Source organism: Pelodiscus sinensis, chromosome 1, assembly GCF_049634645.1.
Source record: "Pelodiscus sinensis isolate JC-2024 chromosome 1, ASM4963464v1, whole genome shotgun sequence".
In the NCBI taxonomy this organism is placed as follows: Eukaryota; Metazoa; Chordata; order Testudines; family Trionychidae; genus Pelodiscus; species Pelodiscus sinensis.
In genome coordinates this window covers 103442415-103453157 of record NC_134711.1, presented here as the reverse complement: position 1 = coordinate 103453157, position 10743 = coordinate 103442415, and the positions used below count along the sequence as shown (strand labels likewise).

At 46.3% G+C, this 10743-nt stretch overlaps 1 long non-coding RNA gene across 1 annotated transcript; it reads left to right on the top strand.

The window, feature by feature from the left end:
* Positions 1-4669: 4669 nt before the first annotated feature.
* LOC142831069 (uncharacterized) lies at positions 4670-9800 on the top strand. Its single transcript, XR_012906691.1, has 3 exons — positions 4670-4915; positions 8535-8648; positions 9034-9800. It is a non-coding gene; the product is annotated as an uncharacterized LOC142831069 (long non-coding RNA).
* The last annotated feature ends 943 nt before the right edge of the window (positions 9801-10743 follow it).

Below are 10743 nucleotides of genomic sequence, written 5' to 3'. Positions count from 1 at the left end.
AACTTTAGCACTAAGTCTTTCTTATGAGTTGGTGCCGTCTCACACAAAGAGGGCGTGATAGTGGCTATAGTACCACAGGACCACAGCTGTTGCTGGACCAAAGAGACCTGGTGGAGAGCCAGAGGCAGGAGTCCTGCAGGGGCTGGGATCCCTGCCATGGGAGTCCTGCTGAGCCAGTGGCAGGGCAGCCAGAAGGTCAGCAGGCTTTGGCGGGGCAGTGGTCTGCTGAGTTAGGGTCAGGATCCCCAGAGGTGGAGCCAGGAGCCCCAGCAACAAGACCAGTGCTGTCTTAGGATTCCTGACCTTGCTAGCCTGACCAACAGCTGAGCAGCAGTCTGTCATGGGAGGTGGGAGGGGGTGGAGGTCCAGGGGTGGGACTGTGGGCTGGTAGGGCTGGTGCTGATGCAGCAGGGCTGGTGGGAACAGGAGCACCAGCAGAAGGGCAGTGGTTTGCCACGGCAAAGCTGAAAGCCCCAGCGGCAGGATCACAGGCTGCTGTGGCAGGGCAGCAGGGATGGCTGCATGTGGGGAACCCGCCAGGAGGCCAGACCAGGAGCAGAACTTGGTAGGGGGGGCAGAAATGACCTCCCCTGGTTCAGCAAAACCCTCCTTCAGGACTACTCAGGACCTGAGGGTGCCAGACCAGGGTGGTCCAACCTGTAGGGGTATTATAGGCAAGGTTTTCCCATTGCAACCATTAGGACCTCAGATGTGTTTGGTATCAGACAGAAGGTTGCACAAACCAAGGTTGAAATTTTTGAAGCATGAGGTGAGTGAGCAGGGAGGCGGTAGATGAATGGGAAGATTTTTTTGATTCCTCATAGTCAAAGGCATTCCCAAGTCTTCTAGTACTAGGATCAAGAGGACTAGGCCATTCCCAAGTCAAAATGTGGACACAGAGTTTATTTTCTCCATGCCGTAACTTTCTTCATTTCTAACCACTCCTGAATTTCTGTCCCTTCATTCTTTACCCTGACAGCTTAGGTGGGGACATGGGGTTATCTTCACTGTTTTCACGGTTTAACTTGCAAAAGTGGCCTTTTGAGTTTGAGTCAGTTCTCCTTTACATTGGAGTCCCCCTTTTTTCATTGCATCTGGTGGGTTCCAGTCTACCAGAAAGCCTCCACCTAGAGAAAACTTATGAGGAAGGCTCTTGTCCAACAAGCCCATTTTTCCCAAGTAATTTGGGCAGCCTCTTCCTAATTACTGGTGTCCCAAGAATTATCAGCTTAATTTTGTTCAGGACTCACAAAATGGTCAAAAAAAGCATCCAAGGACCCACTGAATCCCACAATTCTGTGTGCCACAATCAACAAAGGATTTTTGAATGCAGCGCTCTGCAGGTGCTGCTGTAGGATGAAGAGGCTGGGTAGGAAGAATTAGAGCTTTCTGGTGAAAGGACTAATAGGCACATGGTGCATTCAGAGGTGCCATTTGGATCGCTCTCCACAAGAGCTCTTCCTCCTACTGCAGAATGCAATTGCAGGTTCATATCTCCAACTGCCATTTACTCAGGGTTGGAGAGGAGCCACAGCAATGCCTTTGGAAATCTGGGAGAAGCTCAAAGGGAAACCCTTCAACTCTGTCAGAAGATAGTGAGGGAACCTTCCTTTGGAGAGGACAACCTCTGGAAAACTATTGCAAGTCCCCAAGAGATATGTGATTGAGGGGGGACATGATAGCCGTTTTCAGGTATCTAAAGGGGCGTCATAAGGAGGAGGGAGAAAAATTGTTCATCTTGGCCTCTGAGGGTAGAACAAGAAGCAATGGGCTTAAACTGCAGCAAGGGAGGTTTAGGTTGGACATTAGGGAAAAGTTCCTAATTGTCAGGGTAGTTAAACACCGGAATAAATTGCCCAGGGAGGTTGTGGAATCCCCATCACTGGAGATATTTAAGAGTAGGTTAGATAAATGTCTATCAGGGATGGTCTAGACCGTATTTGGTCCTGCCATGGGGGCAGGGGACTGGACTCGATGACCTCTCGAGGTCCCTTCCAGTCCTAGTATTCTATGATTCTAAGAGACACCCCCTTGTAGGGCTCAAAAAATAGAGCCGGAAGATTCCCCTTCCTCAACTTTTTTCTCACCGTGGCCAGCTCGTGGAGGTTTATTTTGAAATGCCAGCTCTCGTCAAAGTATTTCACTAAAAAAGACTTGGCAGGTTTACATGAGCTGATGTCAGTGCAGAGCAATTTCAGCAGCACTTCAGTTCAGTGGCCACAAACCATGTGATATCATACTCACACACAGAGATAGTCAAGATTTGCAGAACAAAGGAACAGCTGCTCCCCCCCCAAAAAAAAACCCCTTAAATCCTAATAACAATCACAAATTAAATCTGATAGTTCTTGAAGGAATTCCCTTACACAAACCAGAAATATCTATCATGCCCACACTCAGGCTAAGAGCCTGACTAGTGCTGGGATATTGCACATTAGGTGGCCGTTTTAATTTTCCCCTGGATCATTACCAATTCATGCACCAGGCTTTATTGGAATTGTCCATCGCCTGATGCCAAATGTTGAAGGAATGCACCAAGGTGAGGGAAATGCACCAAGGTGAGGGAAATATGTTATGATTTTTCGTATCACCGTGAACATTGTTTGAATGCTTGAAGCCTGTGATGGAGTGTTTGTCTCAAGAAGCATCAAGCTTCCCTAGCAGCCAGGTCCCTCCTGCCCCACAGCTGGAACAAGAATGAGTGAGTCTCTCCTCCCACCCAGGAGCCGTTAGGACCCAGCTGAGGGCTGTATAAATAATTGGCCATTATATGCCACAGCTGCTTGCTCCACAGCCCCAGACCACTCCCAGGACTGGATTTAACCCTTATGGGGCCAGTGTGGGGCAAAGCGGTGCTGGGGAAAGGCAAGCAGAGCTGGGAAGCTCTGGCCAGGCAAGCTCCCAGGCTGCAGGGCCTGAGACAAGGCCTGAGGGTACTAGTGTTGCAGGAAGGCAGCAGGTCCACAGACCCTTGCCTATGATAAGTGGCCATTTTGGGCTGCAGTTGGTCCCTGAGGCACAGGTTAGATAATGACTGGCAGGTAGGGTCATGAAGGCAAGGTTGCTATATGGTGTTGGGGGTTCCCAGTGGGGGAGGACTCCAGAATGTGGGGACACTGTGGCAGGGCAGTACCCAGAAAGGAGGGTGCTGCAGTCTGGGAGTGATGTGGGCCATAATGTAAGATGACACAACCACCTGTAAGAGCAAGTGAGACAGAAGGGGGTGCTGCAGGGCTGAACTGAGTTGCTTCCCTGAGTGACCAGCAGGAGGTGCTGCAGCACTGAGTTGACCTGTTACATAGCCCTGAAGATGACTTTATTACTCTTTGTATTTTATGCTTTCTTGTAATTGTGCATTAACTAAAAGCACAAGTGACATGCCTGGGAAAGGGAGTCCCTCTGGGTTGACCACTAGTAGGGAATATAAAAAGCAAAGTTCCACCCAAGTCAGGAGAAGTGACTGAAGAAGTGTTAAGAGAATGATTGAGTTAGCACCTACGTATTCTGAATCAACAGTCCAAACAAGCTGCTGCTTCCAATTACTGATTTTTATTGTTCTCAAACTTGCAACATCCCTGAAGAGTAGCTTTGGAAGGAATGGTACAACATCATTAGATGATCCTGATGTGGCAGGTGACACAGTGTTATTATTACATGGGGCATTTCTGTCAGGAATGTTAAAACTAGACAGCATCCCAACCTGTAGAATCTGAATAAAAAACCCAGCTTCCAGTATCCACTGGGAGGTTGGTTCAGGGCATTGGAGAGATGAGGGCAGCTGTCAAGATAAGTTCTAGTGTCAAAATTCCCTAAGCTTGCAGGTGTTTAAAACCAGGGTTTGCATGCAGGGGTATGTCTAGCCAAAGCATGACATTTCACCTCATTCTACTGATTTTGAGTGTCCATAGAAAGTCATGCTATTTTAGGATATTTGTTCCATTAGGACCATGTTATAGGTGTGGCAAATGAAGACAGAAACCATTTCTGAAGTAGGACACGAATCCACTTCTAACGCCTCACAGAGGGGGAGGGAAGGAAGGAGGAGAGCAACCCTTTTTACAAACCTTTTAGCCCATCACAGGAGAATCATGCCACCTGTCTGCAGCATTCTCAACTCCTGACAGCTTAGGTAACGGAAGCCAGATAAACTACTGTAAACCTGATTTAAAATGATGTTAGAATGTCCATATGCAAAGCTGTGCCACGGAAACATAGCCTAAAGAGCTGATGTTGCACTGATGTAGTTTCAATCTCAAAGCCTACCTCAATATAGCCTCCTAGCCATCCTCATTTTTTCAGGAAGAATGGCTCTTGTGCAAGATGGGGGTTTGGGGCAAAAAGGAGACATCTACACAGCTCCTTTTTGCGCAAAAGCCTCTTGTGCAAAAACGGCTGCTAGTTGTAGAAGCTATTTTATGTTTAGCTAGAAGCCATCTTGTATATCAGAAACCATTTCAGCTTTTCTCTCAAGCACGTAGACCAGAGTGAACTTTCTGTCACCCCGTGAGAAGAGGCCTACAGGATGGGCTATTGGTATGTGTTAATTGGGCTGGTTGGGACAGGAGATGTACTCCCTCGTACCTGTCCGCCATCTTGTTGATAAGGCTTTGTTTTTCCAAATTTAATTGAGGATTTCTGTAATTGGAGGCCCTGATGTCAGACTGTTTGGCTAAGGGTATAAAGATACTAGGATTGATTGTATTAGCAGCCTTACTGGGCCCGGCTCTGCTGTGACCACATTTGGCTCATGCTGTGCTTTATTAATTAATAAAGCTGTTTGTTAGCTGCCTAAACACAGAGGAGCGTGTTTTTGCTTCGACAATTTGGAGGTTCCACTGAGATTCCTAACGCGCCACTTGCCTGTATGGACGGACCAGCACTCCACTTCCAAACCTCTCAGAGCGCTCAATAGAAGGTAAGGAGATACCTGTTATGAAATCTCCTGGGGTGTGTCTAGACTACATGCCTCCTTCGACGGAGGCATGTAGATTAGCCAGATCGGAAGAGGGAAATGAAGCCGCGATTAAAATAATCGCGGCTTCATTTAAATTTAAATGGCTGCCCCGATCTGCCGATCAGCTGTTTGTCGGCAGATCGGGGGAGTCTGGACGCGCCGCGCCGACAAAGAAGCCTTTCTTCATCGACACAGGTAAGCCTGGTTTCACGAGGCTTACCTGTGTCGATGAAGAAAGGCTTCTTTGTCGGGGCATCGCGTCCAGACTCCCCCGATCTGCCGACAAACAGCTGATCGGCAGATCGGGGCAGCCATTTAAATTTAAATGAAGCCGCGATTATTTTAATCGCGGCTTCATTTCCCTCTTCCGATCTGGCTAATCTACATGCCTCCGTCGAAGGAGGCATGTAGTCTAGACACACCCCTGGTGAGGGCTTAGGATTTGGAGTGACGGCCGGCCATCGGGGTAAGGGGAGCTACGGAATTCAATTTTGTGGAGCGGCTAACATTTTTGTCTGTCTGTGTCTGTCTTTGTCTATTAGGCCTGTCTTATGTGTCACAGTTCCAAAAGGGCACACCGGTGTTTCTAGTGAGGCAGCCATGTGCTGGACCCTCTGTGTTCGGACGCTAAAAGCTGGTGTGGTGCCATTACTCTCTCTCAGCACACGGAACTGTGGGGAAGCTTTGTTGTCTCTCTCTGTTATTTGTGGGCATAGTACTGACCTCTGAGGCTAACCCCAGGCCATAGTACCCCATTCCGCCAGGCTGTCTCCAGGCGCCAGGACGTGGTGTTCTGCCGGGCTGGGGCAGGTGCCGGAAACCCCTGTGAGCCAGATGGACCTTGAGTCCAGTGCCTCGCAACCAAAAGGGGGGGGGGACCAGTGCGAGCAGGTGAATTCTTAATTCGGTGACTCACAGAGCGAGCAGGCGGATTCTGATTCAGTGACTCACAGAGCAAGCAGGCGGATTCTGATTCGGTGACTTGCAGAAGAAGGTGTAAGCAGGCGGACTTTTAGTTCGGTGCCTTACAGAAATAAGCGTGCGCAGAAAATGGGGGTAGGTCAGTCTACAGGAATTCCAGTGCCCTTATGATAAGTGCCTTCTGGTATAGGATCCTAATGAAGTCTGATATTAAGTGCCGGGTGTCTTAGGGCAGCGTCACTTAATAGAAACCCATGGAAACTGGAAAATAAATAAAGATGCATCTAAATGTGGAAACTGTAGGAAAAATGTGAAAAAGGAGAAAAAAAAGTGTGAAAAAAAAATGTGTGGGGAAAATGAGTATGAATGTAATGAGTGAAGAATGAATGCCGCTGCATAGGTCTGAGACTTGAGCTGATCCCAGCTGCACCAGGGCTCTCCCACGAGGGAGCTCTGAACGCAAGGAGGGGGGTCAGCTGAACCTCGAGACTCAGCGGATATGTGAGGGAGTGACGACTCCCCTTATTTCATGAGCTGCTAAGGTCTGACACTCTAGACCCGGCAGACTCTTTCTTTGGAGTGTGTAAAGTTAGTTTAAGTGGGGGTTAGTCTAAGCACCACCCACCCCCCCACTCTGCTGAAAGGCACCCCTGTGTACTGCATGTATGTGCATAATGGTCCAAGGACCTGTACGCATTTAACAAATTGGAAAAGAAGAAAAATTAAAGCCCTGAGGGATAAAAGTGAAGCTCAGAAAAGCAAAAATCCGCCCTGCAGTAAGATAGGTAACTTAAAAGTTGCTGCAGCACCTCTGTGCCAAAATAATGCATAAGAAGTGGGGAAAAAAAAGAAAATAAAATTCTCAGTTGGCACATCCATATCAACCAAGCTTGGGGGGGAAATCTGGCACAACATCACCCCTCTATCCCTCTTTATAACGCATACACAGGTAGAGAGGAAACATGAAAAATAACTGAAAGGAATTAGCTCTTCCCTTTGAAAACACGGGCTCCTGTAACAAACTTGCCCGATCCAAAGCAAAACACAAAGTTTAAAATAAGTTTAACAGTTTAAGGAAAGTGTTCCTCCAAATCCTAAGGGGGAGGGAAAAAAAAAAAAAAACCTGCTTTAAGAAATGACTCCTTGTTTCTTGCAGCCTCTTTTAATCATCTTAGCAATGAAACAATCAAGTTAAACATTTGGCTACAGACACTTTGTTAAATCTATTAAAGGGAAAGTAAGGAATTCTACTGAAACTTAATTGGTTAACCGCATAAAAGAATAGAATCTATACATTGTAAATTTGTAAAACCTGCACCCTAAGGGTTAAATGTGTCTTCCAAATAACCTAATTATTGTTTAAAAAATCCAAGCCCAGAAACTTCACAGTGTTTCTGTTCAAGGCTGAGCTGATAGCACTTTTGGCTTGCTTTCAGATCCAAGGTTGTGTGTGTCTGCAAACTGCCTGTCTGTTCTGGAAGGGGGGGAGCACTGTCCCCCATAAGTAAGTCTGTAACATTGCATGTGATTCTTTTCAGGAAAGGAAAACCTTTTTGCTTGCTGGAATAGTAACTAGCAAGCACCTTGTTCTAAGAGTTTCTGTGGCAGTAAAAAAAGCCTGGTCTGCAGTACAAGAGGGAAACTGAGGCATGCCACTGATAAGGAAGGCTAGCAACTCAGAGGTAATTCAAGAGAGTGGAAGGTCACGAGTACCGATGAAGCTCTCTTGTTCTCAGAAAGTTACAGCTCACTCGCCCATGGAAGTGGTAAGGAACTAGCTGTAACTAGTTCCCCTAGCAGATCTTAGGCAGTATTTTAAGTTATAATGGGTCACCCCGACGGGGGTAGAAATGTTTTCTTTGTCTTTTAGATCATCAAGAAGTGCTAATATCAGCTGAAAATTAACTGAAGAAAAAAAACCATGGTTCTGTGTCATGACATAATAAGTTTGTGTTCTGTGTTCTGTCCAGATTTGTCTTGTGTGTGTCTTGATTGTGATATATGTATTTCAAACGTTGTGTGTACAATATTGTTGTACTAATGAAAGAATAATTTAAGTCCCTTGAATCATCTTAACATTGTGCTTTATATAAATGGTTTTTGCCTTTATAATTCTAGTAGAGTTTTAGTAGCAGGCTATGCAGTTTGTACTGTCTGGAATGTAGCGGAATCTGCTCCTCTACCTGCTGTTTTTCCCTTCTCTCCTACCATCATCAGCTCCTTTGCCGTCTCTTTCAGAACTGGCCCTCCTGCGAAACCAAGCCCCAGAATCAGAAAAGCAGGAGTGGAGACTGGCAGGGTGCACCTTGCGCCCAGACCACTTGTGGTGCAGCTCTGATGGCCACATTGTTGCCCCAGTGGTCTTGCTACCTCACCTTGCCCCCGTACTCCCTGGATTGTCGCACGTTGGCAAAGGGGGGGGATGGTAGCAATCCTTAAAACAAAATTGGTTTGCTCCCAAATTCTCCCAAGCAGCCAAAGATTACTGTCTGGCTTGCCCTGTCTGCCAAGCCCACAACGTGGGTAAACCTGTAAAGACAGTTCCGGCAACCAGACCTCCGCCTTTGGGACCATTTCTGAATTTACAAATAGACTTTATTCAATTGCTTAAATGTCAATCTTTTGAATAATGTACTGGTTATTGTTTGCTTGTTTTTAGGATGGGTAGAAGCTTATCCCTGCAGGAAACATGATGACATCACAGTAGCTAAGAAACTTCTAAATCATTACATCCCATCATAGCGAATACACCTTGTGATCTCCAGTGATAAAGGTACCCACTTTACTAGGCAAATTGTACAAAAAAAAAAAAAAACCTGGAAAAGTACTACTCGACCAGACAAGCACTGCACTGTGCACGACACCTGGAGAGTGCAGAAGCAGTAGAAAGATGAAACAGGATTTTAAAGAACAAACTTGCTAAAATATGTGAGAACTCTGGCTTAACATAGATAGTAGCACTTCCGATTGCCCTAATGAGCATGAGAGCCACTCCTAATCAGAAAACTGGACTCAGTCCACATGAAATTGCACGTGGCCGACCTATGAGACTGTAAAGCAGCCCAGAAATTAACCTGGCTGATGCCACACTTGTTAAAGGAAGCATAGTCAAGTATTGCCAGGAACTTATGAGGTGTGTACAGTCTTATCATTCACAGGTTAAGGACGCCTTCCAGGAGGCCCCGACTGAGCCGTGCCTTAAACTACAATCAGGAGACTGGGTTTGCGTGAAAGTTCACCAGCGGAAGACTGCCCTGGAACCCAGGTGAAAGGGTCCCTACCAAGTCCTTCTGACCACCCATACTGCTGTAAAGTACGAAGGATTGCCCACCTGGATTCACGCATCCCACTGCAAACCCATTCCAGCCCCTACAGAAGTCGGCCCCAACAAGGAGCACCGCAGACCTGGTACCAGAGACACAGGTCCAGAAGCAGACGAGGATCAGCACAGGCTTAGTACCGGCAATCCAGGCCCAGAGCAGACGAGCCTGAGAGACCAAGGCTAAGGTACCAGCTGCGGCCCAGAAGAACCTGCCAGCAATAGGTGAAGCAAACTATGAAGTCCTGAAGAACAGCCAGCATGAGGCTGGACAAACAATTCATGTTGAGCTTATGCTTAATCTTGTTTTTAAAACTAGCAGTTATAACCTATATGGTTCAAATGTGTTTATGCTTTTAATGAACCAAGTTTCCCAAGAATTTAATTCCACAGGTTGCTGGATATGTGCTCACAGTCCGGTACATTCAGAAGGAGGCATCCCAATGATTCCAGTCCCACTAAACAACACTCAAATGAATGGCACACTGTTTAGTGAACTAAGCCAAATGATACTTGGCAGGATAAAGGGTTTACTAACCCAGGGTATATCCGCCTAGCCTTGACCCCAATTGGAAAGTACTGCTGGACATGTAATGGTTCAGGAGCCAGGGTGAGAAAAAATCCCAAACCGATGGCCCTGGACTATGTCCTACCTAGTAAGGGCAGGGTTTGTGCCTTAGTAAGAAGAGAATGCTGTGGGTATATTTCTGACACCAGCAAAGAAGTAGAGGAAGATGCCTCAGAGATTGAAAGAACTGTGGAACGCCTAAGGCAGGGGGAAGACTGGACCCTCTGGGATTGGTTGGGAGGCTGGTTTGGACACGTGGGAACTTGGATTTTGCAAAGAGTAGTTTTAGTATTGGCTATATGCTTTTGTACTTATTGCTGTTTCTTGTTAATCAATTGCTTTATTTCTTGTATTCTGGAAAACACAAGACAGAGCCTTACTAAAGGGAATGTGGAACTCATGATGTTAAAATAGGATGAGCAGAGAAAGGAACAAGAAATGTACATAAATACTTTAATGGAAAATGGAGGTATAAAATGGTTTCAAGGTTAGCCTTTAAAAGGCTAAAAGGGGGGAGTTGTAGAAGCTATTTTATGTTTAGCTAGAAGCCATCTTGTATATCAGAAACCATTTCAGCTTTTCTCTCAAGCACGTAGACCAGAGTGAACTTTCTGTCACCCCGTGAGAAGAGGCCTACAGGATGGGCTATTGGTATGTGTTAATTGGGCTGGTTGGGACAGGAGATGTACTCCCTCGTACCTGTCCGCCATCTTGTTGATAAGGCTTTGTTTTTCCAAATTTAATTGAGGATTTCTGTAATTAGATGCCCTGATGTCAGACTGTTTGGCTAAGGGTATAAAGATACTAGGATTGATTGTATTAGCAGCCTTACTGGGCCCGGCTCTGCTGTGACCACGTTTGGCTCATGCTGTGCTTTATTAATTAATAAAGCTGTTTGTTAGCTGCCTAAACACAGAGGAGCGTGTTTTTGCTTCGACATAATTAATTATGCAAATGAAGCATAGTGATATTCCACTCCAT